The sequence below is a fragment of the Orcinus orca genome, chromosome 8, assembly GCF_937001465.1.
Source record: "Orcinus orca chromosome 8, mOrcOrc1.1, whole genome shotgun sequence".
NCBI lineage: Eukaryota > Metazoa > Chordata > Mammalia > Artiodactyla > Delphinidae > Orcinus > Orcinus orca.
Genome location: NC_064566.1, coordinates 99,227,739 through 99,234,037, shown reverse-complemented (window position 1 = coordinate 99,234,037; position 6,299 = coordinate 99,227,739). Strand labels below are relative to the sequence as shown.

The 6,299-nt window shown below is 44.8% G+C and overlaps 1 non-coding gene across 1 annotated transcript; it reads right to left on the bottom strand.

Annotated features, from left to right (window-relative positions):
* Positions 1-881: 881 nt before the first annotated feature.
* On the bottom strand, positions 882-953 carry TRNAQ-UUG (transfer RNA glutamine (anticodon UUG)). The gene has a single exon. It is a non-coding gene; the product is annotated as a tRNA-Gln (tRNA).
* Positions 954-6,299: the final 5,346 nt, after the last annotated feature.

Here is a 6,299-nt window from a genome sequence, read left to right as displayed (position 1 = left end):
GTCTCCTGCATTGGCAGGCAGATTAACCACTGCGCCACCAGGGAAGCCCTGTTCGTATATTTTTGAGTTTAATTAAAGGAGAGTGATTCTTATGGATGCCTGTCTATTGTTCAACCTCGTCCCAGCCACTGACAGCCAAGCTTTCTTTATATCTCCCCAAACTCCTCAGCAATAAAATGACGATAACTCTTTCCAAGCCTCCATGACCCTAGGACTTCCCACAAATGTTCAGGAGTCAGAGCCCCCCATACAGTTTTGGAGTTGATCTTTATCCCCCTCCAGCTCAGCAGATCTGCAGGTATTAAGTCCCGGGACAAATGAGATGATGTTCCCTTTGGAGAGAAAAAAAAGACAATCATCTTCACCTCTCCCTGGACACAGATATTCATTTGCCCGATCACCTGCAAAGCAGATGAGCCTCTGAGATGCCCTTTTTCTGTTCACTTAGGGGTGAAAAATTACCAGCAAAAAACCAATTAGTATCTTCTACGAGCAAGTCCCAAGCCTTCTGGAGCCAATTCTTTTACTCCATCCTCTGCACATGAGCAGCATCTACCTTGGGGTCTGGTCCTAATTGAGTCCAACCTGTGCTGTTATCATGTGTTAATTGTAGCCCCAAGAGAGAAGAGGGAGGGAGGGAGGGTGGAAGGGAAGGGGCTCTCTCCTTCCTTTGTCTCCAGCCTAGAAGAAGGCAATCAAGAAAGAGGGTGGTTGGCCAGAGGGGCAGAGGTCAGAGATGGAGGAACTACCCAGATGCCTGAGTGGCTGATTTACATGTGATGAAAAAGAATAAAAACGATTCTTTTTTGAGCACCTATTATGCACCAGGCATTATTATTATTATTATTATTATTATTATTATTTGGCTTGCGGGATCTTAGTTCCCTGACCAGGGATCGAACCTGGGTCCCAGCAGTCAAAGCGCTGAATCCTAACCACTGGACCACCAGGGAATTTCCACCAAGCCCTATTCTACATGCTGTGTCTGGATTAACAGATTAACAGATTACCACAACAAGTCTCCAAGTTAGGTATTGTTATTAGTTCTCATTTAAAAAAATGAGGAAAATGGGGGCACTAAAAAGTTAAGTATTTTCCCAAGGCCACGCCACTGAAATGAAGGGAAGCCAAGATTTGGGCCTTGACATTCCTGCTGCTGCCTCTGTGCTTGTACCCACTGTGCTGCACTGCTTCTCCCCTCCGCTGCCCCTTGGCTGCACTTGGAGAGCTGAGTCAGCGGCAACATGGGGGCAAAGACTCAAGTGTAGGCGCTGCTGCTGAGAATCACCAAGCCTGGGTCTCCGAGGTCTCCCAGTTATCTGCTGAGAGAGCCTGGATGAGCGCCAGGCAGCGGGTGGCCCCTGAATGTAGAGCTCTGACCTGGCTGCAGACGGGAGGTACAGAGGAAAGAGACGCAGTGTTTGGGGACACCCGGTCTATTGGGGAAACAGGATATGCAACGGATTGAGATAAGCAAAGGCAAGTGAATACCTGCCATTTGGGCCACGGCCTGAAACCTTAAGCCCAAACTCCCTAGTAAAGCATGAGCGGTCCCTCGCCCTGTGGCCTCTGCCAACCTCCCAGCCTCAGGTGTTTGCCTTGGATGAAGACTGAGAAGAGGAAACCCCTCTCTCCTGTCACAGCTTCTTCTCATTTCCACCCTACTGGCAAAGCCCAGCACCCCCGACTGCAATAGAATTGCTTGGGTTCAAATCCAGATGCCAGGCTCCTATCCTGTTTCTTAGAGCACAGGGCTGCATGTTCACATGTCCTCGGGAAATAAGGGAGGTATAATCCAATAGTGAGTGAGTGGTGCTGCATGCCTTAACCTGAAGAGTGTGCATTTTGCCTGATGGCTTTCAGGATAAAAACATTTAAAAAGCACTGCTGAGTAGTGCAAGGCTCTTAGCTCCCCAGGAGGAGGAGTGATGGGAGTAGACCTAGAATTTCTCCTTTCCTGTGAATTCCTAATAGTAAGGAAGCAGCACAGTGTGGTCCATCCACACTGTAAAGGCATGGATGGACTCCGAAGGCAGGTTACGTGATTTTGATCCCGGCTCTGCTATTTATTGCCTCTGTGACCTTGGACAAGTTATATGCCTCCCTCTGCCTCAGTGTCTTCATCTGTAAGATGGGGAGAATGGTAGGACTCACCCACTTCATGAAAGCCGTTGTAGGAATTAAATGAGTTACATGTAAAGTGCTTAGAACAGTGTCCCGCACGCATTTAGAGCCACATAAGTGTTAACAATTATTATATCTATAGTGCACATTTCACACGTTCTGGATGCTGTGGACATGTAGTGACAACCTACAGTTCTGTGTGCAGCCTGACAGCAAGAAGGTAATCAAGAGTTACATTTGTCATGATATCTCTAACTTCCCAGGTTCCCTGGAGTTCACCATTATCTCACTACTTATTATTTTATAATTATTAATAATAAATAATTAGTAATAGTATTATTTATTATATAATACAATGTTTAATAATAATCAAAGTAATTAAAAGTAATAATAGTAACAGATTACATATAGAGAGAGCTTTCTGTGAGTTGGGCACCATCCTATATGTGTTCTATATGTCATCTCAGTCTTCACATTAATTTTCTGTGACAAGGACTACTTTATCTCCATTTTACAGATAAGGTCCCTGAGGTTTAGAGAAGTTAACTAATTTGTTCACTTTTAAAAAGTACAAAAAATGTGCTGCCTAGATTTAATATAATCCTATGTCATTATCTGTGAATATTATGGACAAGAAATTCTGGGTATAAGAACTATTCTTTTTTTATTTGGCCTCGCTGCATGGCTTGCAGGATCTTAGCTCCCCAACCAGGGATTGAACCCAGGCCTAACCACTGGACTGCTAGGGAATTCCCAGAACTATTCCTTAAAAGGAAACCCTTCTAGTGCTTATTTCCAGGTAATGACCTGTTAGGCTGGGAGGAGACTTCTTGGAGTAAAAGGAAGCAGAGAAACTCAAGACTGAAGATGTACATCTTAAACTGTGCAAATGTGAAAGTGGGAAAATGTGCACAGCACTTGGCATTTTATTAAGTGCTTTCTGGTTGCACCAGATCCTTTTTGAAACAAGGCATTGTGTAGCTAAATAAATAGTGATGTCACATTCTTTTTCTTGAAGAGTCCCCTACAACAACTGTGAGACCCTCATTTTATAAATGGGGAAACTGAGACTAAGAGGGCTTAGGTGACTTGCCTAAGGTTGGTGCAGAGCCAGGATTCAATCCTACATCTTACAGATTTCCATCTAGCAGCCTTTCCTTACACTGTGCTGCCTAAGAGTTCGCAACACTGCTGGTGCAGTCAATCAAGCCACCATATTCATGACACTGTACTAAGCGCCATGGAGGAATCAGAGAGCATCTGGACTAGCCATTCCTTATGCTTCAAATGGAGAGGCAAGACACACGGGGAACTGAGTTAATGGTAGGAGAAATGTCCCAAAGCAGTGTAATCGGAAATAAAGGGAAAACAGTTCTCAAATGTCAAGGAGGAAGTCAGATTCTGTGCGTATAAAAGAGATTTGTGCACAAAGTATATGGAACATGCTGACCGACTAGAGGAAGCCAAAAGGGAGAGAGCCTGCTGCCCTGGTCAGCCCTCAACCCTGTCATCCAGCAGCCAGCTGGACCCTCACGCGCAGAATCCTCTATGGCCGCAAAATGGCTCTTCCTCTTCCTTTAGAGTCGCGAGCGTGTTGCCAGCGTGTTTCATCGTGGTTTTGATTGAGGACTGGAGAATTTACGCCCTGCAGCCCTTCTCCCCAGCATTCTCGTCACTTTAATTGGTGGAGCTGCCTAATTACCTAAATACTTCTGGCCCAGAAGCAGGATGGGGATGTTGAGGCCGGTGCGCCTCTCCCCTCCTCCTCCCCCAGCTGGGCCATCCCCATCTCAATTCCAAAGGCCCAGCAGTTTCCATTGAAGTGTAGCAGCTCCATTTCCCTCCAGTATTAATAATTATGACATTAGAAGGGTGATCTGCTGCAATTCAGCCTTTCTATTTGCAGGCTGGTGGCTGCATATCAATGGCATGATTAGGCAAATGAAATCAGATTGACACTGTCATGAAATATTCACATGGCCAGAATGCATATGCTTCAATCTCATTGTTCCCATTATTAAAGCCATTTTATAATCTCATAACATTTAGACTCACACTTTGCATTTCTAATTAACTTGAGGAGTGACTTCACTGGGAATTAATTGCAACTTGTGCATTCTTATACACACAAACTCGCCGAGCAACAAACTCCGGTTGGCAATCATGCAGTTCACCCGCAGGATGGACCCTAGGCTGACTTCTGTTCTAAACCATCCTCTCTGTCAGTTGGGAAAAGTGGCTGGGGACATTGGTTTTCATTAAAATTTGGCTACAAATTGCATGCAGGAACAGTCTGAGTGCCAGAGTCCCATTTCCCTTTGGGGGGACTTGTGTCCACCTGAATAGCCTTTCACAAAGAAGAGGTTTGATGTGAGGCAGCGGTTTTCAGCCTTTTGGATTTCATGGATCAGTAATATCTTTAAAGTAATAATAATGAAGATTTGGGATATCTAAATAGCTGTCATATCGAGCTATTATATTGCCTTTATTGAAAATTACTTCGGGATGAAGAATGTTGTGTATCTCTCACACTTTAGTTGGTTAGTTAGCATTTGAAAATCTCTAATCAAAAGTCCATACCCTTGAAGTGGTCGCTACAAGCCCTTTAATGATCTCTGTCTCCTGTTAACATCAGAGCTTTGTTAATGCGCACAGTTGGTGTCAGAAATGTTTTTTTTTTTTTTTTTACTGGTGAAAGGAATGATGTTCAAGACATGTGGATTGGTTAGAAATATTGATGAGGCACTTTTCATGAATGAACTGTGTAGCCCGGTAGCCTGCACCCTTCAGAATGGTGCCTAGGCCCAGAATTTTGCCTGGTCGTATTTTAAGAAACGTATACAGGATCTGGCTGCCTGGCATTGCTTAAAAAGTGATCTGAAAAAAAAAAAAAAGGTTCTGAAGAACCTAGGGGCAGGACAGGAATAAAGACATAGATGTAGAGAATGGACTTGAGGACACGGGAAGGGGGAAGGGTAAGCTGGGACCAAGTGAGAGAGTAGCATGGACATATATACACTACCAAATGTAAAATAGATAGCTAGTGGGAAGCAGCCGCATACATAGCACAGGGAGATCAGCTCCGTGCTTTGTGACCGCCTAGAGGGGTAGGATAGAGAGGGAGGGAGGGAGACGCGAGAGGAAGGGGATATGGGGATATGTGTATATGTATAGCTGATTCACTTTGTTATACAGCAGCAACTAACACAACAATGTAAAGCAATTATACTCCAATAAAGATGTTTTTTTTAAAAAAGAGATTTGAGTCTACTGTGAGTGAAATTTGCTTGCAAGATGCTTGATGGAGTGACTGATTCTCAGCTGGGGACAATTTTGCACCTCCTGCCCCCGACCAGGGCATTTACAATGTCTGGAGATATTTTTGTTTGTCACAATTGTGTGTGTGTTTTGTGGGAAGCCATTGGCATCTTGTGGGTAGAGGCCAGAGATGCTGCTAAACATCCTACAGTGCACAGGACAGTCCCCTTCCCCAACAAAGAATGACCCACCCCCAAACGTCAACTTCATTGAGCCCACAGAGCTGGCTGTACGACTGTTTTCGTAGCTAATTGCTAATGTTTGCATGTGTGGCAGAATTTAGTCTGTGCCTCTCTTTCACTGTAATTTAGGACCTGCTGGTGAAGTTGGAGGGAAGTTACCAATGTCTGTCAAAAAGAGCCTAATAGGGACTTCCCTGGTGGTGCAGCGGCTGGGAATCCGCCTGCCAGTGCAGGGGACATGGGTTCAATCCCTGGTCCAGGAAGATCCCATATGTCGTGGAGCAGCTGAGCCTGTGCATCACAACTACTGAGCCTGTGCTCTAGAGCCCGCAAGCCACAGCTACCGAGCACGCATACCACAACTACTAAAGCCCAGGCACCTACATACCATGCTCCGCAACAAGAGAAGCCACCACAATGAGAAGTCGGCGCACTGCAACGAAGAGTAGCCCCTGCTCGCCGCAACTAGAGAAGCCTGAGCACAGCAATGAAGACCCAACACAGCCAAAAATAAATAAATAAATTTATGGAAAAAAAAAAAAGAACCTAAAAATTGTGCAAGACCAAGCTGTCTTAGGTCAGTTTGACACAACAATGTAGAGTCTCAGGGGTGTTTTTACTTTGGAAACTTTAAATTTTGTTAATTCCTGCCTTTAAAAAGAAACAACTACCATC